This window comes from Cydia splendana, chromosome 2, assembly GCF_910591565.1.
Source record: "Cydia splendana chromosome 2, ilCydSple1.2, whole genome shotgun sequence".
Lineage (NCBI taxonomy): Eukaryota > Metazoa > Arthropoda > Insecta > Lepidoptera > Tortricidae > Cydia > Cydia splendana.
The window spans coordinates 29,748,662-29,774,591 of record NC_085961.1 but is presented as its reverse complement, the minus strand read 5'-3'; the positions used below and the strand labels follow the sequence as shown (position 1 = coordinate 29,774,591).

General features: G+C 37.3%; 1 protein-coding gene across 1 annotated transcript in view; it reads left to right on the top strand.

Annotated features, from left to right (window-relative positions):
* The first annotated feature begins 14,826 nt into the window (after positions 1 to 14,826).
* LOC134806126 (adenomatous polyposis coli homolog) overlaps positions 14,827 to 25,930 on the top strand; it is a 52,957-nt gene continuing 41,853 nt past the window's right edge. Inside the window, exon 1 of the mRNA XM_063779409.1 lies at positions 14,827 to 15,254. The gene's annotated coding sequence lies outside the window, so the exon portion shown is untranslated. The remainder of the gene's footprint in view (positions 15,255 to 25,930) is intronic.

Sequence of the window (25,930 nt, the reverse complement as noted above, 5' to 3'; positions counted from 1 at the left end):
AGTGTCCGCCGTTTCCTCTTAACAATCGTGCTATGAATTTATTACGTTTTTGATATGAAGTTCGGCGACTTTATAAGTCACACTTGGGAAGACTGGTAAATATAAAACATATTGTACAGTAGGAGAGTGAACTTGATGAAATAACTAATTTTAAATGATAAATAAAGTAGTGATCTCGCGAACTCCATCAAAATTCATATAATTATGGATCATGCTCACAAAATAACACGAGACGAAAGTCAGTTGAGAAACACCGGTGAGAAACAGAATGGAGGAGAACAGCCGGAAAGACATACGAAAGCATTTTATTGACTTAGCTGTGACGAAGATAAGACGATTCCTCGATCAATGATCGGTACGAAACCAAATGATCGAATTGATGAGACCGAGTAAGAGCCATGGTTCTTCGTCGACAATTGACATAACACTTATTTTGGCAACGATTGGGACTCTAAATCAGTATTGATGATCGATCCAATTCGGCGGATTTCTCGAGACGCACGCAAAAATTCGCCGTGGGTATACGATGGCTATTAGTGTAGGCACTTTAGGTTGCTAAGGGGAGGTACTCCCCAGGAGTAAGTGGCGAAGCGTTCAGGAAATTAGATTCTTCTGCCTTAATAAATATTGGAGCTATAACAAAAGACAAGACAAGAAAAATATAACTACAGTAAACCCCTCTTAAGAAGATTTTGAAGGGACACTCCAAAAACGCGTCCCAAACGGAAAAGCGTACTCACCGTTTTGTTCAGCAGCGGTAGTAATTGCTCTGTATAGTACCTACCTACAATAATTACTAGCGACCCGCCCCGGCTTCACACGGGTTAACAAATTATACACCTATTTAATTACACAAACGACCACAGCTGGTGCAACTCAGCTGAAACGTCGGAATTAAAGGTAAAAACAATGAAATTATATCGCGGTAGACCCGTTTGTGTAATTAAATATGTGTACAAAACGCGAGAGTTTAAAGTGTTAAATTATACACCTAAACCTTACTCAAGAATCATTCTATTGATAGGTGAAAACCGCATGAAAATCCGTTCAGTAGTTTTTGAGGTTATCGCGAACAAACATACAAACAGACAGACGCGGCGAGGGACTTTGTTGTATAAGGTGTAGTGATTTATGAGATTACTACTCCACGTCGGCCTATAACTCAAACCATCCCACGTCCTATTAACCAGTGATTTTTAAAGTGTTCGCAGGTGATTTGTGAACAAATCTAGGCTAACCTGACAGGTTCGCCTTGGACCCTGATTATTAAACAATCTCCCGCCCACGTTCAGTGCTATAGGTTTAATGTAAAGGTACAGGTAAGGAGGTTTAAGCACATAATTCATAATAGCCAAGAGCTTGGATGTAACGGAACAGGCCTGCGTTTGGCCCTTAACCTGTCAACTCGCTGGAGTTGTAAGCGTTAATAGGATACGTTGTCCACTTATTATCAGGCAGGCAGTATGCTTTATTGTAACCGCCAAAATAACAATACTTCTGATAAATATATACGTAGGTAGGATAATTACTTAACGTCACCCATCAAATATATGGTATATTATCAATATTGCGGTTAAAAAAATCACAGAATCTTTCCCATCTTTTCCTTCTCGCGACTTAGAATCGTATCGGTTTTCAACAAATTAGCCTCCCACCCAGCAACCCCTGACTTTTCAAATATTTCAACCGGTCCTCAGTAATCTTTGCCCCGTGAGGCTAATGCTTATATTGGCGAAGCTAACAGAGTAAGCTTAATGAAAGCGCCCGAACACGACTCGAAACAACGCCCTCCATAGCTTATACCCCCATTCAAGTTCACTGCGACTCCGCTCCAGCCCTGGCTTTTCCTCGACCACATCATAACTGGAAAACTTTACTTTAAAACTGAGTAAATAAGAGTCAAAACGTAATGAACAATTTCATCGCTTGCATCGTTCTCGAAACGCGCTTGAAATGTTTCGCTAATCAAATCTTCCTGTTGAAAATTGCACCGTATGTTGGATGAAATAGGTTGAATATTGTCTGAACGCCCCGCGCAAATACGCAGCCTCCCCCTAGGGTTGGCGGTCGATCCTTCCAGTCGTCGAGCCGGCGTGGACGGGGCGCGAGCCTGACGCGGTCTCCATTAAAAAAAAACAACCTAAAATCCACCTCTTCCTTCTTCGCTGAAGGAAAAAGGCTGGAGTTCCTTTAGTTAATTTTGCGTTTTTAACACAAGTTGTTAATTTCGACAAAGTGATTGAATTTTGGTGTGTGATAAGTTTTCGTGAATTGTGTGCGTTTTCCGCAAGTGCCAAGCTTAGTTTCGTGCTTAGTTTGTAAATCCTGTTTTTAACCGAGAGGGATATTGAAATTATTGAGGTACAGTGTGGAGTTGGCATTTTGTGTTGGGTATCGTCGTTTGTGCGCTTGTAGCTAGGAGGCCGCTTTTGTCCCTTGTGAGGAAAACAAGCTTCTCCACAGCTAGGTATTTGTTGAAGAAAATTCCGACAAAACGCAAGTAAATGCACTTAGACTGGTAAAAATACAAACAAGGATATCAAAAAATCCGTGTACAGAAATGTCCAAGACCAATTTAAAAATTTTTAAAAAATTTTCATGGATATTTTCAACACGGAAAACCTGATAGCAATTCGGCACAGACAGCTTTCAATTAGATTTACACAGCATATGCAGCATTGCAGATCAAAGCGTCAAAAACAATAGATTTACTAGATTCCCATATTACGAACACCAAAAGAACAGCAAATATCATTATCATGCGAATTAGTCGTCAATCTTTCACTTTCCGCACGCAAAGGAAGACCCCAATAGGACGGCAGTCGGCACCCATTTATAAGTGACGTAATGCTGTCACCTACGATAACAAATGACTGCCGAGTGACGTCACTTACACAATGCACAGACTACTAGTCTAAATATAACCAAAGCATTTCTTTAAATTTGCTAGTTACACGATTTAAACTACATTTGTACGTAAAATTTTGTGGTTAAAACAAAGATGTCATTCAGTTTTAGTGGGAATGACATAGTTTGCGAATTTGATGTGAATCAAGCGATTCCACGAATTGATAGTTGTAACAAGTATGAGTAATTGTGCTTACTTGTGATGACTGAAGACTGAAAAAGATCCGATACCTTCAGCTTAGGAGGTAGAAACGTCATTGTGTTAACGAGTACGATCTGATAGGAGAAGATTTTAATGGCCTGGATAACGATGCTTTACCCATAAGGAGAGGAGATAACATTTTACTGCAATTATTACGATATTTTCAGCTTCATAGATACTGACTCACTTCGCCGGTATAACAACAGTAAACATCATATTAGACTAGAATAAATTCATAACAAACAATAAATACGCGCTTATAAAACAATACTTTATTCAAGCTGCTTATTTCACATATCGGTGTAGAACGTAAGGTGGGAAGAAGGGGGAAGTCATCATCATCATCATCATTTCAGCCTATATACGTCCCACTGCTGGGCACAGGCCTCCTCTCATGCGCGAGAGGGCTTGGGCTATAGTCCCCACGCTAGCCCAATGCGGATTGGGGACTTCACATACACCTTTGAAAGTCTTCGCAGATGTATGCAGGTTTCCTCACGATGTTTTCCTTCACCAGGGGGAAGTAGCACGGTAAAATATCGCCATGATTCTTTGGAATACTACAAAAAAAGAAAGGTTAGAAACTGCTACATATTCTCGAAAACAATGTAGTGTACAAAACATTTAGTGATATTGCGGTCGTCCATGGGCGACGGTAATCGCTTACCATCAGGCGATTCGTCTGCTAATTTGCCTCCTACAATATAAAAAATAACCAGTTGTTAATACTACTCATAAATAAAGTCATTTAGTAATTTCCAATGCAAATGATGTATCGTTTCGTCCAACAATGTCGATACAGTTTTGTTTACGGTCGCAGTGCGCAAGCCCAGCAGTGGGCCTTGGCTTTGCGCCAGGATGTCAGCTGATTCGGCTTGCCATTGTCATGGTGACAGGCTGAGAGTGCCGTCTGCTAAGCATTAACCAGTAACCACTAGCTTTCTGGTGCGACATTATGGAATCAAGCGTTTTAAATGTTTATTTGGTTTATTTTTGGAGTTTTCTCCAGAAACTATAGTGTGGGTTTCTTCAAAAAGCTCTGGGGTTGAGGGCGGCGGTGACCGCTTTCCCTATAAAAAAAGAGTACAGAAGAAAAATAAACTTAAACCCCATTTAGACGGTTCAAGAACTTGCATGCGATTTTGGTGACATTGCGGTATTTGGTCGGTGGTTGGATTTGTATACTCTCTAGTAGCAATGTATTGAATATTGCGCATACAAGTACTTAAAAAAACGCCATTACCCATACCTGTTACATTTCAGTCAAGAACTTGTGACTGACACAGTAAACAATACAAGCATACCAAGTATGCCAAGCATTAAAGGAATTCTACGCACTATGGACACGTCACTGTCGATTGACTTTGTTAATTATTGACACTGATTTATTGCATACTAATAATACAAAACGTATTTCTCACATTCTCTTGCTGAATGTCTATATTTTTAGCGAACTAGCATTTGAACCACATTTCTGCTCAATCTATGATTTACGCTAGCTACTAAAATATCATCTAAACTTAATAAACGCCATAACGTCAGATAATTTCTGACCGTTTTCCTTGTTATCAAATTTAATACCGCCTCGTTTGCCAGACAGCAAGCCTGATAAATTGCACGCTGCAATTTCATTACGGGGGTCGGGCAGGGAAACTTTTCAGACGTTTGTTCCATTAGGATTTCTATTTTACGTTTATAGTTGCAGTTTTGCCTGCTATTAAAAAGCAGCCTTTGCCTTGTGCCCAGTGGATTAAGTTGGAATCTATTTGATTCCTTGAGGGCTTACTTGGCGGAACGACCCGGAGTGGATCTTGGGCTCCGATACCCAAAAACGTCCAGGCTTTTCTGTTCTGTCCAATCGACGGCGCCGAGTTCGCTAAGGTATTGCATTTCATCTCCAGGGGTAGCAGGCTACCGTAGGTCCTGAGAGCTGCTTTGCGCAAATTCATAAAGAATGTAGTCGCGTCACTTCTGTCAAGGTAGGTAGGTAGTTTAATAGGTGTGCTTGTTGCGTTCACTGTCTTCTCAATTAATACAAACGTAGGTACTACGAGCCAATGGAAACCAATGTGCGGGCGGGATGCATGCAAAATAGAATTCCTTTCAACTCATCCATCCCTAATTTATCCTACTTATTTAGTAATCACCTGGTCCCGGGACCACTTATATCATCCCCCAGCTAACACTTCAGCGCTACGTACCTTGAGCGACATACATACCATTTCTTTGTACATTGTCTTGCTATTGTATGCCTGGGTGAAGTTCAAGGTTTCTATTATAAATGCAAACATTTTACTTGCGTGATGTTTCCTAGTAAGTTTTCTTTGGCTGGCTTTAATGTTGCTAGCTTGTTTGACGTCAATATATTTTATAAACGGTAAAAATGTGTCGTGAAATCAGTATCTTCGCTGTAACTGAAGCGAGTAGGTACTGTATTTTTGACTCGTCATATACAATAGGTACTTAAATCCGACTATTCACTGAATTAATGACTCCATTCAATGATTACCAACTTCAGCCCTAAACCCTTCACGCCAAACTATGGTCCTTCGCAGGGACAGGAACCGGTTACCTTAACCGGGGTTTTTCATAGGGTTATTTTAGAGGTGTTTATAAAAACCCCTACCATAACGGTAACCGCTTAATAAGGTAACACTTTGATTCGGTAACCGTATCAGATCGAGTTAACCTCTGTTACCGGTAACCGAAATAAAAACCCAGTCTATTCAGTTACCTCATTATGAGGTTTTTGACCAGTTCAAACGATTGTAATCTTTACGCACACTTAAATTCAACTTATTATTGAATAACCGAGGTTGGCATGGGCGGTCTATGAAGCCTCCAGCACAAACAAGTTTTTTTGCCTTTCCTTTGTTTATCTTTATACCTACCTGTGTGGTGTGTTCTTATTATAAATATTATTATATTATAACTAAAATAATTAAAATAAATAAATAAAATAAATTTAATAAATTAAATAAATTAAATGAATTAAATGAATTAAATAAATTAGATAATTTAAATAAATTAAATAAATTTAATAAATTAAGTAAATTAAGTAAATTAAGTAAATTAAGTAAATTAAGTAAATTAAGTAAATTTAAGTAAATTGAAATAAATTAAATAAATTAAATAAATTAAATAAATTAAATAAATTAAATAAATTAAATAAATTAAATAAATTAAATAAATTAAATAAATTAAATAAATTAAATAAATTAAATAAATTAAATAAATTAAATAACTTAAATAAATTAAATAACTTAAATAAATTAATAAATAAATAAATAAATAAATTAAATAAATTAAACAAATAAAACTAATAAAATAAATGAAATAAATAAATTAAATTAAATTCAAAAGTATAAATAAAATAAATAAATTCAATAAATTCAATAAATTAAATAAATAAATTAAATTAAATAAATTTAATAAATAAAGTCAATAAAATCAACAAAATATAAATAAAGTAAATAAAATAAACAATTTTTTTAGTATTTTTTTTAGTTCTGACTAAAACTCACTAAAACTACTTTAATGTAGCAAACCAGTAAGCAGCCGATAATAAAGGTTACCATAACTGAATGAAAACCTGTTAAAAACCCTTAACAAAAACCCTATCGCGATGGGGTTTTGAGATTAACTCGGTTAAAGGTTAGGGTTACCGTTTCAATAAGGTTACCATTACAATCAGGTAACAGTATGATAGGGTTACCGAATGATAAGGTAACCGAATCGATTGGGTTACCGAATTGATAGGATTAAGCGTAAAGAGGGGTTTTCCGGTCCTTGGTCCTTCGAAAGGAAAGTAGGATAGACGAAAAGCCAGGAGCATGACAGCAACAACAGCCAAGCTAGCCAAGTTTTGGCCCGCGCGAAATTTATCTGTGTGGCCTAAAGTTTGGAGACTACGCCAGCTTTTGGCATGCCACCTCGTTTCCACATTTCATTATTGCGGCTACAGTGGTGGCAGTACAAACAATACATCCTTTGATTCCTTTCCCCATTGTTTACAAACACGACTCCATTATGCATTTTACTATAGAACTGGCGATTATGTCTGTTAGTCCAGTCAATAATTCCTTAACATCATGATAACTAATAATGTTTTAATACCTTAAAGTCCTTAAACGGCGAGCGGAGCCCAGGCTCTCTCAACGAGCCGTGGCAAAATTCAGGGATAAACGCTAGAAACACGATAAATACCTTAAAAACAGTCATATAATGCATCTGCTGTTATATAACATTGTTGTATATAACAAAAATCTTGGACAAAGCAGAATAATGCACAAAGCAGCGAACATATTGTCAGTAACAATTTGTCACATTCTGAAAGCGATAAAGAGCCTTTGAATAACAGTCGGTGTTGATTGGGCTACAATAGTTCGTCGCCCTCGTTTCAGGGAGCGGTCTCCAGTAATTAACGTCGTTCCATAGCCCCTGGACTTTAAACATTTATTACTTGGCGTTTTTATGTCCTAGTTTTATTGCTAGTTAAACTTGAGCCTTGAGTTGCTTTGTATCCCTTCCTTTTTTTTAAGATTAAGATTTTATAATTTCCTTTTTAGTTGTTTATACGAATAATACCGATGATCCAGCTTACCCTTAACTTGACACTAAAAAATAGGAAGGAGGCATAAATTCACTAAGCGTTTATGCCTCCTAGCAGGTGCTCCATGTGTATAAGGGTCTCCTTCTCTGCATGGAAAGCCACAATTCATCGTATCAATATCATCCATTGAGGAATTATAATCTGGCTGGTTTAACCCTTAAATTCATGATTTTTCTTTTTGCCCGAAATTTATGGTTTACTAACGAATGGGCCAAAAACGTTTCCCAAAGTATCACATCCCAAACTATGTTTCCCAAATTATCATTTCCCAAAAAAATGTTTGGCAAAACAACTTATCGCAATTTTTCAGTTAGCAATAGTATTTTTTGGCAAGTTATTGTTTAGCAAATAATTACTTGGACAAGTTTCATTTTACCACGTATTATTTAGTCAAATGTATCATTATATCAATAAGTATAACTTACTTGCATAAAGGGAGCTGGGACTTTATTATAAAAAAGTCGGTTCTGGCGCTTCGCCGGCCGCTGCCGCGGCACGCTCGCTTCGCTCGCTCGGCTCGCGCATTGTAAGGTCGCAGTTCTACCTAACACTCCTCCTCGCTTCGCTCGTCGTCGTACCTACACCGACCTGCCTTTAAAGAGTGTTATGTTAAACGCTCTATCTCCGCCATTTTCAATTTTAGAAAAAAGTTTTCCAAGTAAAAGTATCCTATTTTGACGTGTTCGTTACAATCATTTAAAATATATGTCATAATGACACCACTCTCGATGAAAATTTTCCAAGTCCCAGCTCCCTTTAAAACATCAATCTTTGGAGGCGTCTAACTCTGCCATTTTTTATTTTTGAGAAAATATTTTTCAATAAATGATGCTTATTTTGACGTGATCTACACATTACAATCATTTAAAAATAGTGTAATAGTGACACCACTTTGTCAAAAAAAATCTAAGTCTCAGTTTGCTCCAGTCCAACCAAAACGTTTGCTAAATAAGTTTTTGTCCTAATAACATTTGACAAAGTAAAATCTGGCCAAATGATAATTTGACCAAATAAATTATATGCGAAGTGTAACTTTGCTAAAGGTTCCTTTGGGAAATGAAACTATTGCGATAAGTTTCTTGGGAAGTGAAATTTGGCGAAAGGTATTTGGCCCAAACGAAAGTACACCGAAATTTATATATAGTATCACATAATTGTTTGTAGATTCTAGGAAAATTAGTAAAAAAAATATAACTTCGATTTTCACTGCGAAATCAGTGTTAGAAGTTGAATTGGCTAAATCATATTTATGTAAATATGTAATTTTCAGTAATATATAAATGAAAATTTTTACTACCATTAGAAAGGTACACTATTTGTGAATTTTGTGATATACCTATGATAAAGTTTTTAAATATAAAATAATTACATACCCCGAAAAAACCGTTCAAAATCACATACTAAAAATTATCAACTTGTGGATTTTTCCAAGTTTGCCGACTTTTCGTCTTAAAACGAATGTAATTTTTATAAACTAAAAATATTGCGTAAATTTAACCCTTAAATCAGTACCCTATTACTTCGTTTGGCATAAAGGTGCGTTCAAGAACGTAAGCCTTTTTATTTTAAAACTATGAGCTGTCTAATGGTTTGTAGACATTTGGCAACACTATGCATTTAAGGGTTAATGTCACTAATGTGCTCATGTCATCAGTAACCTCACTTGACGCTATAAATAGCAGAACTGTGCGTCATGAAAACGCGCATAGATTCCCAATGAAATGCATCAATTATTCAGTCTATACCTAGACCTACACAGATCCTCAGAACTACAGTGACCTGTTTATGCGTCTTGCTAATTGTCTTGTCTTCGAAAGATTCTATTAATAAATATGTGATGTGTCATGCTTGTGAAGATGCCAGCGGATTAACAATGGCGTATTAAGTATTCAGTTTTGTCAGCTGAGAATCATGGAACTGCGTAGACCTGCAAAGAATTGCAGTCACGTACCAAGTTCTTTTCAAACTATCCACAAAACTTTACTTTAGACATTTATTTATTTCAATAGTGTATCTGCACTATCTGGTAAATAAAAATAAAACCTACACCAAGGATGTATAGATATGCTATGCTTGCTTTTTCCGAACACGCTAAGTTTACATCGACTTTGCAAAGTGACAATTCACCATGCTCCACGTAAAACTTGGGGCGCAACTTAGCGTAGACACTATAGGGCAGGGGTCATTAATTGAGAGTGGAACTGTTCCTAACAGCAGCAACCAGACACCCTCTCCCGGCGCAAAAACCTACGGTGGCCCGCGCGAAAGTTTCTGAGGCGCAATATGGCCCTCAGGTAAAATAGTTTGGAGACCCCTGCTATACGAGGTCGGTCGTCCTAATACAACGCGAATATCGCGAATTCCCGCGAATTTTACTCGTGCGAACGCGCAATCAAACATATTGAACTCGAATTGGAGGCCTAATTAACAATCGCAGGACTTGCGATAATCGCGTAGTCGCGATGTATTAGGACGACCCGTAAGATTTCTTCTCATATGTTGCAGTAAATGCAGACAAGTCTTCAGAAACTCGCATCTTCGATCAATCTTCAGTCCCACATCCATACGTAATGTATTCGCCAACTCTCACGGGATTCAGAGCGTGTCTCGTCTCAGTGGCATCCATCGACATCCGATACCATACCATTGTGAAATATAGTCAAGCGTGTCCTTCCACATCTGTCTTATTCCGCATTTTATCATTATACACCGTTGTTTTACACCGAATAAAACTACCCATATACCGCTTCATACGCGCTATTTTATTTGAAAAATACTACACCACTCAATTGCAACATAGTGTACGTTTTCTAGCACCTAGGATTTTTATTGATATTTTTAGTTCAAATTACTAGAATGTAACTTTATTAATATAAATTACTAAAAGACATAAACAGGAATATAAAACTAAAATAAAACTAACTACAATTAAAATAACTAAAACTAAAAATTAAAAATACCTATCAAAATTTGGTGGCTTCGGGAGGGTGCCCAACTACTAGAATGTTGTAAACTTGGACGAAACTCTCATACTTAGTCGTAGGTAAGTGCAGGTTTGTTTTGTACCTTTGCCATTGTCCAGGAAGGGGTTATCGCGGACATGTAAGGGAAAATTCAAATAAAAGCCAAATCGTAAGTAGTAATCAGTCTCGTTTTATTTATAACTAAACTTTGGAGGGGTGTACGACGTTCTAGATACTCTAGTGTCCGGAGTTATCCAATGTCCGTGATTATCCCACTCGACCCTACTATAACCTTTATCACAAAACAAAAAGGTTTTCATTTTCAGTATTCTCCATGTGTGTTTATCTTTTTTTTATCGTGGTTGTCACCAATCCAAAGCTTGTTCTACAAAATATGCGATACTTGGTACTAAAAAGAACCCTTTTACGCATTCAGAAAAAAATATCAGCTACGAGATCCATTTAGCGACGTAAAATAAATTGGTCTTATTTAAATTGCTCAGTGAATCCCAAAGTTTCCAGCATTCTCTTTATTCGTGCAACTAATTTTGTAAAGTGCCTTTCAGTGTATGAGTCTGCTGCTATACTAGCCAAATGCATTGGAGCATTTGCATGTTTTAATACATTTACAAATGTAGTAAGAGTTTTATCATTTTGGCAAGTACGACTACATTTGTAATACCCTATAAAACCCTTGAAAACTTAATCTGTTGGGTAAAGTCGAGGAAACTATCCCCGAGGCAGGCCACTCAGTCGTTACTCGAAAGTGAGTTTTCACAGGCCCATTTAGGAACTTACTGCTGGAAGTAAAACTGAAAACAGAGCCGCATGTAGGGCAAATAGCAGAGTCTATAACGGACAGAATTTAGGAACAAAAAACGAATTAAAAAGAACACTAGACAGACATTCTGTTTAAGGAAAAAAGTTGCACGCCCCAAAGTTAGTTACATCTAGTGATCCAAAGGACTCGAGCCTTTTAGCTCTTTTTTTAGGGCTCGCCTCATTTCTTGACGCCTAAAAGGCTAAAAGCCTATTTAGCTCTTTAGCCCCCGAGCCTATTTCTATTTAAGATCCTAGACTCTTGGGGCTAATAACCTTATTAAGGCTTGGGGCTAAAGAGCTAAATAGGCTTTTTTTTAGGGGCTTAATAAGGTTATTAGCCCCAAGAGTCTAGGCTCTTAAATAGAACAAGGCTCGGGGGCTAAAGAGCTAAATAGGCTTTTAGCCTTTTAGGCGTCAAGAGATGAGGCGAGCCCTAAAAAATAAAGCTCCAAAGGCTCGAGTCTTTTGGATCACTAGTTACATCTGAGCCCCTAGTGGGCCTAGTGTAAATATCATACGATACTCGATAGCGTGACTAGCGTTTGCGTTGTCTATTTTTGTATATGAGATTTGGAACAGCACACCAAGCGGCAGGTTTTGGAAACTCAAAATCCTATACAAAATGACACTTAACTCAAACGCGTATGTCACGCTATCGAATGAAATTTACATTAGGGGTACAGTAGCCATTATTCATTAAACGTAAATGACATGTGACCGACGCGACGTGGTGTGAAAAGAAAATCGGGTTCCATGGACTCCAACGCATCATTATGCATTCGCAATCATTAAAGCCCATGTATAGTCATCGATCAGTGCATTGCACGACTAATGGGGCGCGATTCTGATCATTAGAATCTCAACTTGTGTTATTGACATGATTCAAAATTGACACGTCTCGCAGACCTCGCGATTTTACTGGTGTGGAGAGTGGGGGAGAGACACTGCAATTATCAAGAATGGGTGATTTTAATAATAATAAATATTAAGAGAATCACAATTAAGTATATCTACACTTACAATAAGCTCAATGCTCTTGTGATTGGCCGGATTGTACTAAGCGACGATAATTATAGGTATACCAACCCAAAACTGTAATAATAATGTAATTGTAACATAATAACAATAATTGATACTTAATTTATCTAATTTAATTCCCATTTTTGACGTGTAATATGTAATTATATTATAAATAAATGAGTATGAGTATTATAAATAAAATATAAATCCAAACATCCGTAATTCATCACACACACAATGTCCTTATCGTGATTCGAACTTTAATTTCGGTAACAGGTCACTACCACCAGCTACCACCATACACACAGTATACAGGATGGCCCATTTAGGTCGGTCAGTATGGGAAAATCTGAAACTATAAGACATACGACGATCTCTTCTTAGGAACCATGTCATCGATTTTAGTAACAATTCATATATTTAAAAAAAGTGTACTCAGCTCGGGAATCGAACCCGGACGTTTTGAAAAATAAAACAAACACTATTTCTATTTAGATATCGATTGTGTAGCGTTCATTCCAAGCGATACGTCAAATCGGTGCAAACAGGCGCGATCGGAGTCTAATATAACAAATCAAGTCACGATATTTAAAGTTCGAATAGCTCTAATGGTAATGTGTAAAACGTGTTGGTTATGCGCTTTCTTACGTGGCTCCATGCTCTGATAATGCCTTCGAGTATTGCTAAGCTGGTTGACCGAACTATTTTTTAGCAATTGATGTTTATCTGAGATTACTGTCAGTGATAATTCAAAATTACTTAATAGTACATATTATGTAATAGTTTTTTATCTTATAAATGAAAATCATTTGTTATTCTTATCAGGTTTTACTGTTATTTACCTGTAGCTTATACAATCTTGTAATTTGTGTATTTGTGATTAATTTTGTAATTTGTGTCAATATTACAAAATTAATCTTGTTAGTTTCTGGATTTTTCGGCATGCATCTGTAAGATTCAGATTTAATTTACACTTTAGAATCTTTGGTTTCTAAATCAGCAATAAAAGTAGCTGAACGTACGAGATATTCCAAACTGCACACGCTCTTATTCTACAAAAAGAAGTAAAGTAACCCGAACTGGATGTTTTTGAAACCCGAAACAAACAAGTGTTCTTATTCCGGCGTTAGTCATAATATTCATATTGTTTTACCAGTCGTTATTCTCCGTACTACTTACACATTTTTTTGTTAATTTAACGTTCTTGTGAATCATCGGCATGTTCGTATGGGGCTATTCATAAATTACGTCATTTCAATTTAGGGGGGGGGGGGTCTGGGCATCGGATGACGGTAGCATGAAGTAGGAGGAAATGGGGTCATTTGAAGCATGATTTTTGGATGATTATAGGGGGGGGGGGTCAAAAATCGTCAAAAATCGATGACGTAATTTATGGACAGCCCCTATGTAGTCACGTTTTTGTAATTACATACTTTAAAAAACCGGACAAGTGCGAGTCGGACTCGCCCACCGAGGGTTCCGTACTTTTTATTCCGTATTTGTTATAACGGCAACAGAAATTCATCATCTGTGAAAATCATCAACTGTTTAGCTATCACGGTTCATGAGATCCAGCCTGATGACAGACAGACGGACAATGGAGTCTTAGTAATAGGGTCCCATTTTTACCCTTTGGGTACGGAACCCTAATGAACTACTTTGGGAACAAATCAAAATGTTTGATAAAATAATTTGATTTGTTCCCAAAGTTGTCTATTTCAATTTATAATGAACTTCTCAAAACAGTCTAACAATCATCACTATCATCAGCAGTCCCACTCGCCAAATGGTGCTTTACGAGATCAAACTACGTGCACACCAAATCACTATTAAAAAATAATAAGAACTAAGTATATAAGTGCGTATATAGTGTGCGTATACCTAAGTAATAATTAAAAAGTTCCCTCGTTTTCTTCAGAATCCCATCATATCAGATCCTGACGTGATGGCAATTGGTGCAACTGGGAAGCTGTGTGTTCTTAAAATAATATAATAACGCCACCTTAACCATTCATTTATGATTGACATCGCAAGAAAGTCAGTCAGTCTGATAAATATTGCCATTGTTGCATTGGCCACCTGTGCGGAAAATACGACATCCTTTGCTGCTACACGTTGTGCATCTAGTATGAATGGTTACGAGCCTACCATCCTGCTGTTAACAATATAATATGCTACTTCTATGTCATATACTATTCAAGTTCAGGTCTAATAATCATTAAACATCAAGTACTGCGCGTCGGCTACAAAATATCATCCCTATGTTAGGGCTACTAAGAGCGCACTATTTTATTTCTTCACCTCCAATTACATGATAGAAAAAGCCACACAGTTTCCGCGATCATATGGTTTCCCAGCGGTTATGACGCAACGGAACAATATACCGATTTGCGGTCACAATCAATCTCGATTCGCGAAGTAAACGAACCCGAGATGAAATTAATATGCAACAGAATCCCTATCAAATGAGCTGCACCACGCACGGCGCACGCGCCAGTCGATCTCTCACGCGCGGCCCGAGCGCATGTGCCGCCGCCGGTCCGAACTCGAAATTTAAAAATCGTAACCGTCAATCGTACTACCGGCCAGTGACAACCCAAAACTAGTGATGCGATTAGTGTTTTTTTTTTCTAAATGAAAGTGATCGATTAATAATCGAGTTATAGGAATGCGTAGAAATCGTTTCGCACGAACGAACGGGTGGAAGACTATCATGGAGTAACCGCTGGTAGTTTATTATTTCAGGCTCCGATGCCTTTTGTTTTATGGTAGTGGCTTTCCGTACCGTTATGATTACGTTTGTTATGTTACTTTACACCAAAGTAGATCCTTATACTGTCTGTATAGCAGATGGATTGACCGATTTCTAATTGGAAGCACTAGTAAAATTAGTAAGAGGGTATATTATGTTATTAACATTGTCTCAAAGTCATTGCACGTCAATCACTGTGCACGATAAATAGCACCGTCGTCACGCCTGCATTACATTACGCACTTTTTATGCGTGAATGCGTCATTATCTATGCTAATGCTCCCGCCTATGCTGCATTTCTAACGTTAATTGTGCGATTTTTAATTAGAAAAAGTAAATAACACATTCTAACATATACAATATACGAAAGTAAAGTGGAGGAAGTCTAAAAATGTCCCCGGATATGTCCTGTTTCCGCGTAACGAAGGGGACAAGAGAACGCACTTAGGCACTACCCTAGTTTATTTTCTACTAACCTACGAGATCTTGAAGATTCTTGAAGATGGTCTCTTTCACTTGCTCCTTTTACCATAGGAATTGGTGATGGTCTCAGTTCGGAACCAGAATGAAGTATGTGACTGGAAAATTTGAATCAACTTTTTAATGTGGTATTTAGACTACTATTATTGCAAATACTAATGTCACAGATTATATGATTGTACACAAGTACACATAGCTGCAAAAGTGCAACGAAATTCATTCATAAAGTGGATATGTACTTTAGCAGCTCGCTGTACAATGTTAGCTTCTATGGCATAACAAAAAGCAATAGCTAATCTACCCAGGGTCTAAAACAGCTTCAATTTATGTGAAAAACGGCTAACAATTTTGTCATGGTTTCGACAGATACTGCTAAAGACCCGGCGAAGGGTGAGGCGTCTCGTAGTGGACATCTTTCGGCTGATATGATAATGACGCTCGTGTAGAATACTACGCACTTGGAAAATTATAGTTATTTTAAACAAGTTTTTAAACTTCCAAAAGTTTCAGCCATTACCAATGTATCTGAAATCCACGAAACACTAACGATATTTCAGTATAAGCAGACATCTACAGAAAACTGGTGCTTCCAACTCGCGTTAAACTACAACACACGATTCACCTTTCCGAGTGAAGCAGTTTAAAACACGCTCCACGGACTACCACGGAGACCACGCCGGTAATGGGTAATGGGGGAAGTTAGGAGAATGCACTTTGCAGACCGTTATATTTAGGTAACCTCGTACTGGATTTAGAGTGACTATAAATGCCATATATCCATAAAATGAAAATAGGATGCCGGAAAGATTCGAGGGTAGATCTTACGTATTTCGATACGAGGTTCTCAGGTAAATTAAAAAAAAAGGTAAATAATAATTATTGATATCTTCAATATTGTAATTTTTTGACAAATCTGTTTCCTTATAATTACACATCGGTAACTCGTGGCATTTAGGTAGCACTTAAAAGATTAGTGATGAGCACACATCGGTAACTCGTGGCACTTGACAGTTTCTAACAGACTAGTGATGTGACAATGTTCTTCCTATACGAGTTGAGAAAAAGAAACCACAAAAAAAAGGAATTAATTAAACTAATATTTTAAGTGCTACCTAAATGCCACGAGTTACCGATGTGTACTTATAATATATGTTTTCTATTGCGACTAAATACTAATTAAGTAGGTATATTAACTTCAACGCAAAATACATCTGACTGGTTGAACTGAAGCACAGACGCACATTAAATAAACAGATCCTTACTAATACACCGTCAACTAAGTAGTTGTACTCTGTCTAACACATTCACTGCCAGCAACGCATGTATGCGTTTACCGTCATACCAGTTTGATCCTAGGCCACACCCCCTGGCAGTGAATGCGTTAATTTAATCTAAAACACATTAAACTACTAACTAATATTTTGATGAAGTAGAACTAGTTCTACGAAGTCCGTAAATCTCTGTCTCTGTGTACTTCCCAACTGAGACTACAGTCAGCATCACATTACAGTATCGTGTGAAGTTTCGTGAATGGTGCATTTGTGGGGGTCTATATTTAGCCCACAGCGGAGCAGAAGTTGTAAACTGCAGTCAATGGTGGCGTTAGTTAATTTATCCGCTCTGATTTTATTGCGTCATGTGTTATAACTTCGACTCCCGAGCATATTATGATTTATTTAAATTGGTTTGAAATGTCAGTAGGTCAGTTAGATATCGATATTATCTACATTTATTTTAAAAGTAAATAGTAGTGTCAAGATCATCCATAATACAACCAGTAATAAGGATGACCTATGTTAATTTAATGTACTTACTCGTATTTGCTTCCCACTGCTAAGCAAAACACGCTGTTATTTGCTTCTTTGATTCAATTATGCCTAGCCTATTGTATTGTACATTCGTGCTTTCTAATTCACGTAGTATGTCTATTAATCATAGAATGTTTTAGATAAATTATTATCCTCTTATCACGCTCTTGTAGATACTCTACATTGATTATGGATGGCCTTATCTTCTCATCTACATATTGTTTCAAATGTAGGTAGACACTACTGACAATGGTTCGAATTTGACATCCAATAAATCATTGTCTACTTCCAATACGTACATGCGTTCATGTACAGTGTTAGTTAGTAAAGACAATATTTATATCGACATTTGAATTAAATGCAGCTCCACTTTCATGTTATAAAATTTCATTGCAACAAATACCTTTCTCTTATCCATTAGAATTAAGTGCTTTCACTGTTATATTAGTTTTTAGTCTGAAATCACGTTCTTGACCTACGGGTTGGGTAACAGTGAGAGTGGGTAATTAGTGCTCACGGACTCATTGCCCGTGATGCTAGGTCGTTCACCGCTCATCTGCAGAAAACAGCATAGTTGGTGTCTTTGTTTTCAAATGATTCTTACTGTTGCAGTTTGTGTTCCTTTGTCATCTGTCTCCTACAAGTTATATTTGACTCCTTTGGTAAATATCGCAACGGGTTGAGTTCTGCGTTTTGCAGTCTTAATATTATTGTCACATTAAAGAGCAATGAAAACGGATAATTTTGTATCGAAGTTTCAAAACAAAGGAACGCGTGTTTATTTTATTGTGCTCGAGTGTTGCTGTTTAAGATGAAATACATATCTGAAGATTCTTAAGTCACTGATTGAGAATTAATTACAATTATCTATCGTATCTAGTTCGATGGCACGCAAGAGATCAATTATACCCTACTTGCAGATATTTCATTTAAGTAATTTTCTTAAAGTGAAGTTTTAATTAGGTACTTTTGACTGTTACATTTTTAATGTCACACTATATACGTATAATAACAATTATCTAATTCTAAACACGGTGTACGGATCATGAGTCAGAATACAATGCCGGTCCACTGTTTATCGCGGGGAAGGAGGCCATACTAATAATACTGGGAAAGTATTTTTAACTTCACACAATTTACTGCCGTCGTGTTTTCTACAACACTTTATATCTGCCCTAGTTCTTACTTCTAATGTATGATTTAGATGCATGACGCAATATTTCTTGGTTGTTTGAAGAGTGTTAAATTTTAAATTGTTGGCTGCTTCTATTTTAAATTTGTTTTATTCTTTTATTATTTCCTTAATCTTGATTCTTCTTTACCTTAAACTATATGACATTATTTTTCCTTTTCTTATTTTGAAGATTTTAAGTAAAAATTAACAAACACATTTTATTTTATCGTTGCTAGATGCTGAGTTTGCATTTACATTGTAAATGTTTTTGTCTTAACATATTATCCCGCTATCATGCCATAAAAGATTACTTACAATACTTATATATAACCCACTTTCACGCATTCTCTTAACTACATACTCTACACCAATCACTTACCGTCTTCTCGTCTGATTCCCAGCACCCATCGCCATTCATCAAGACACACTTTTGAAGTTTTAAGTAGGTAACGAAAAGTTTCTAAGTTTTCCACGTCTTTATAAGTTGGCTTAAATATTAAATCAAAACTGCAGTTTAGCGGCTTTTTAGATGACCATTGAACACGATCGGGTATAACAACTGACAATTGTGCAGTACCTTAGACATGCATGCATAGGTAGGTGTATTATAAATTATAAACATAAAAAAAAATTGCGTGACTAATTCGCTAGTTCCAGGTATTACGCTTAGCAAGTGCATCGCCTAATTGGCTATATGCGAAGTGCATAGCGGAACTAAAAGCGATAAATGTGAACTTTCTTGGACCAACATTATTATACAATTTGACATCTTAAATAATGTGATCAGCACCAAGGCGGGTGGCACTGTGGAGCATAATGCCACTTGATCATCGATAGAGCATAGTTGTTACAGATGTCAAAGGTCAATCTCTACGATCGAGCACACAGTCCACAATGTAAGAGGCGAATTCGACCGTGCACTTCACATCAAAACTATTTCTATGTCATTTAGTTATCATTCGCTCGGACTTATCCGTACATGTATTAGCGCGAGCGAGACGCACAGGCCAGGGTGGCCACTTTCTGGAAAACCGGGAAAACCGGGAAAAGTCAGGGAATTTCGCTAGTCATGGAAAAGTCAGGGAATTGTCAGGGAAATTTAATGGAGGTCAGGGAATAAAAATTGTCTCTGTATGTACAGTCGACGTCAAAGATATCTTTACATTTTTCGCCTTATTTCAAAGGAGTATAAGGTGCAAAAGTGTAAACATATCTTAGACGTCGACTGTACCTACATAATAAAAAAAAAACAAATTATTAATTTTACCATCTCCAAACATTAAATATCTACTATAGTAGGTAAATGCGATCACGCTATCACATCACACTAATATTAAAGAAAAACGTGTTTAATGACAATGCTGATTAAGGACGAAGGCTGAAATCATTTGGTGTCTGTATCAAGTACTAAGTCATAGCTAACAAAGGGGCGATGGACAAGCCGTGGATCTCTTTCCTCTGATGATTCCGGACTCAGATATCGCAAAAAAAATGCGCTTGCAAATAACAAAAATAGCCTACACTGTTGTATACGGACGCCATATTTTTTTCGATAATTAAAAGAAGAATGTTCTGATTGTGATGTCGTTACCATTGGCTTTGACGAATCCCTTAATAAAGTTGCTCAGAAAGGGCAGATGGACATCTTTTTCCGTTATTGGGACAATGATAAAAACAAAGTCCCCGAAGTAGATATTACTGCTCAGTTTGGGGCACGCAACTGCTGCTGATTTGTTGAAGGCTTTTCTTGCCACGACTGATGGCATTGTCACAAAAAAAAAACATTGCAGGTTTCGATGGATGGCCCTAATGTAAATAAAAAAAAATTGCAAAGACCTAAAGTCCAAACTCAAAAATGAGGGCGAAGCAGGTGACCCAATTCTGCTCAACATGGGGAGTTGTGGACTTCATAATCTCAACAATGCGTTTAAAAAATCACTGAAAGCCTCGGGATGGAAGGTTGTTTGTAGCGTTTTTACGTTCTCTATACTACCTATTCTGCTATAGCCCCGCGCGACGTGAAGACTATACAAGGTTTTCAGGCTCGAGTACATTCCCATTAAAATTTTGTGCAGTAGATACAGTCACCAGCAGAAGTTGATAAGCGGGCGAGGTGTTCAAAATGATCTTGACGCGACTTTATTGTTAAGAGAATAAGAGCGCGTCAAGGTAATTTTGAACACCTTGCCCGCTTATCAACTTCTGCTGCTGACTGTACGTACGTTGGCTCGAGAACTTTAGCGTTGTTGATCGCGCCACTAAAGTTATTTCGTATGCTTTGACTAAGGGAATATCTTGTTTCGATCCCGCAATCGCAGTCAATGCAAAATTCCGACGAGAGAAGCTCGATAAAGTGTTGGACATATTTGTCAAAAATAACCGGCTTTCAGGATATGAAGCACATAACGCCAAAAGTGTCTGCAATGATATTTGTAAATCACCTGAATTTAAAAAATCTATGAAACAATTTTCCATTAAGGATGGTCACCGACTGGGGGCCGATTTTTGAATTTCGGTCGCTTGATTTCGTCACTCGAAACTCGGTGGAAAACGGCGAAATGCTAATTTTTGAAATACGAGCGATCGAAATTTGGAATCTATTGGTATTGACCACTCGATTTCAATTCTATTGGTAGAATTTAAATGCCTAGTAGTGGAGATATTATTTAATGAAATACACGAAATCGAGTGGTCGAAATTCAAAAATCGGCCACCTGGATGATGTTTGGCTCGGTTTGATAAAAAAAGGAAAATAAAGACTTACAAACTTTAATAAAAATGGTCATGGTGTTATCCCACGGAAACGCTTATAGTGAGCGTGGCTTAATGGCTTTTCCATCAATAAGGAGATATTTATGAGTTTTATGACGCTATATCCTAGAGTCGGACCAAGAAAAGTCGGCAGCGCATTTGATAGCCCACGCAGTGTACCTAAGTGTTATTTATACGTCATAGTTTCATAGAAGTTTGACGTTTAAAATAACACTTGCACTGCGTGGGCTATCAAGTCTGCTGCAGACTTTTCTTGGTCTGACTCTACCACGGCGGTATAGACAAAATAAATATTAAAAAAAAAATATCCACACGCGGCTCGTAATGCTCACTCCTTGTACACGGAGGAGCTACACAAAAAGAAGGAAAATTTAAGTTCAGAGGCGAAAATCAGAGCAGAAAAAAGAAAAACGGAGGAAATGGTCAGAGAACTAGAAGCAAAAAGGCAAAAATTCTCGAAGGGGCTGCCAAAGAAGCTGCGTTATTGGAAAAACAGATTACCAAGTTGCAATAGATTTTGTTATTATTTTTTCAAATATATAATAAACATGATCACTGATCACTAAGTAGTTTTGTTTCAGTTATACCCAAGATTTTTAACCGACTTAAAAAATGGGGTTTCTCAATTCGTCGCTTTTGTACCATAATACGCAAAATTTTGAAGTCTACTACTTACTATTCTTAGTAATACCAAATACGATTAAGGCCCGTATAAATCGTTCCCTTTAGTATTTCTCGCTGGATTATATTATATGATACATTTAATATCCAATAAATTCAGTAGTCAGAGGTACCTACTGTTTCAATTGGTTTTTCCTGTACAGCTTTTAACAAAAATGGTCAAAAATTAAATCAATTATTGGGTAACTGTAAGAACTGTCTGATAGCAAATTACAATTTATAAATACAATGAAACAGTACAAAGACGTCACCTGACGTAGGATGTGAACTTCCGTCTAACTATGCTTTCGCTCTTACCAACTGAGCTATTCAGATACTACTACTTATTATTTCCGTTTTTGTATTATTTCATTGTATTTATAAATTGTAATTTGCTCGCAGAAAATTCTGCAAAAACTGAAAAATGTATTCCAATTATATATTTTATATTTATTACATTTAAGATTATGGTCAGGGAAAAACTTGAAAATACGCCTGGAAAACCGGGAAAAGTCAGGGAATTTTGGTTGTAGTAAATAGTGGTCACCCTGACAGGCGAATGAGAGTAAAATGACATCATTTAGAAATCGTTTTGATGTCAGGTATAAGTTTGAATTGGCCTAATAGTATAGAGATGACCCAGAGACACATAGACGCGGTCAACGGCCGTATGCGCAGACGCGGCGCCTCCGCTGACCGGTCACTTGCACGTGACTCACCCAGCCTTACATGTGCATTGTCCGCCATCTGTCACTGTGCAATAATTTGGTCTTAACGACCGGCTATTTATTCTAACGGCTGTTCTTTACGACCTGTTGCCGTATTTGTTTTGGGTGTTGTGATTGAAACTATAGGGTTGGCACGTACCGTGCTGACTGTAAATGCCAACCCAAAAAAAATGGCGAATGAAACACGTGCCCAAAGTATCTGACACCTTGGTATACTTTTCCAAATAGAGATGTATCTCTACGGTTCGCGGTTTAAAGTGTATGTAACAGTCTAATTGTTCTAAATACAACATTAGGTATCTATTTTTGTACTTTTGGCGGAATACTATTGTTGCTGACTATGCTCAAAGGTTTTGATGCTAGTTAGCAATGTTTGTTAGTATAAAAGGATGGAGGCTTGTTTGCGGTCAAGACAATGACAATTATTGTCACAAAACTGACGATCAATGTGTATGAATTAAAATGAAAAGTCTATACAACTTACTGATATTTTAACTTTCTTGAATACGTAGTCGTAGGTCATCATACGATATATTTATCATCTTAATTATTTAATGGAGATCTTATGCAACTAAGTAGGTACATTGCTGCATGTAAATATAGCAGATCTGATCTAACTTGAATCACATCACGTAACATTTACCTACTTAACTACATAATTCAATACCATCAAACTCTTCCGAGGTAATTTATTGAATAGCATCTAATTATACATACCTCTCTATCTATTCTACCTACATCTGAACTTTTAAGATGTTACGAGAATATAAACAGTAGAAAGTCAGTGCGTAAGAAAATTAAGTAATTATTTTTACACAGTTATTGTACATAATTGGCTGCGACTGCGGAATACTGAATCATAAACATTGGTTACTTTCATCGCATAACGTTTATTGAAATATTGGAAATTGCATCAATTAATGTTAACATAGGGGCTATTCATAAATTACGTCATTTAAAATTAGGGGGGGGGGGGGTGCGTCTGGAAATCGGATGACGGTAGCATGATGTAGGAGGAAACGGGGTCATTCGAAGCATAATTTTTAGATGATTTTAGGGGTGGGGGGGGGGGGGTCAAAAATCGTCAAATTTTGATGACGTAATTTATGGACAGCCCCATAGGGCAATCAATTATTAGAATAGTTTACCCGAGAGTTGACATGCTCGCCAAAGGTCTCACAAAAGAAGATGTCGATGACCGTGCCAAGTGGAAAAAAAAGCCCCTGATAGAAGACCCTGAAGCCCTACCGCTAAACACGAAATCTATCGCTCGAATATGTAAGAGCGATAGAGGCAGATTACGTGTTTCGATGTTGACATTACCTAGGCCCTCAGGGCTCCGAAGCAGCAGCTGAGAACGCAACCGGGATAAACGCTAAGAAGAAAGATTTTTGCACCGTAGCTTATCTGCAACTCCGAGTCTGTCATTCCACATCGTTTCGTTCGCAAGAGCTTCCTATGGAGGTAAATACCTCTGTCTGTGCATACCAACATTGAAAATCGAAGTTCTTCTAAATATTGTCGCTCGAACAGTAGTTACTTTATTAAAGAATGGAATACCAGAGAAATCTCTATGTCACCGGTAGAAAGCGACCATGAGATTCAAAACTGATAAGTTGATAATGAATGAACATCTAGCTGAAAGCAGGCGATGCAGAGTTCCAACGTCTAAAGTATAATAGATACGAATAGTTCTCGCTGACCTAAAAATAAACGTTGTTTGATATCCATGTTCCGTCCTCACATAAATCAAACACGCGTCGTTTGGCCAAATAAAACAACCGTTAATACCGCTTCTAATGCCAAAATAAAATGCCGTAGGCTTTTAGCCATTATTTCTTGACACTTAACATAAGATTTTGTTTTTATGTGCTTTACGGTATTGCCTAAAACACTAAGATCAATATTGGGAAGACCGCCATAGGGCAAGAACTCTTTTGTATACCTACGTCCAGACACATCAGACAGGAAATAAAAGCTCCTTCTGCTCTACCGACCTTCGGTAACTAGAGTATGTGTACAAACGCAAGTGTTAGAAGCAACGAAAGTAGTAAACGGTTCTACCTGATAGACTGACTTCACAAAGCGTTGAGCTTCTAACAACTCGCATGCCTACCTACGTTTTTAGTTTACACTTCAGCCTTTGCCTTTGCATTTTTTTCTGCAGAATTTTAAAGGTGAAATTGATTCTAGCTCGCTCGCACGAAGCTCATTCTTCCTGGCTTTGTTCATTGATTGATCATTTCAAAACATCATGTGCATGTCCTTATTTTATATACATGAATTATCTTAACAATCAAGCACTGATCTTGCTTCACACGATCAACGCCGACCTTTTGGTTACATCTTACATCACACTGGATGACTCAGCCCGTGGGCAGACCGGTCTTGGTGCATTCATGCATTGACCCGTTTCAAGTTGTAATTTTTTTAAAGTCTGGATTGCCGACCTAGTCTTGACTATAAAACCCAGTAATGGGTTGCGAAAGAAGTTGTGCTGGTTGTGCATAACCCACCTACCTTGTTTGGGAAGGAAAGACTTGATTACCCATATACGAGTAGATGTACAAGAAATTTCTTGTACCCATTGGTAAATACTTTGCAATTAAATAGTGTCACAAAATGTTGTTGCTTACTTGCGTTATAATTGTCAGTACTCTGTAAAATAATACACGGTTTTACCTTACGTCTTTGGTGAAGAATAATTGGGAACACAAGAAATAGCTAAAAGTAAGTAAAACAAAAGTATTCGGCGTAGCTCGTGCCATCTAAAACTACTATGGTATGACCAATGAAATTTAAATCCAGTGGTAAAAAAAAAAATCGCGCCTACTCTTTAAACACAGTGGGGCGTCTATTGGTAATGACATTGATTTAGAATTCGCAATGACTGAACAGAAGAAATTCTTCGCAGATTTCTTTCTGATACAAACTGACATAATATTTCACTTTCACTGATCGATGTAATCGTCTCGGTGTAACGGATTGTTCTTAATAGTCCTCAAGTCAGATTTCGATGGCTATGCGAAC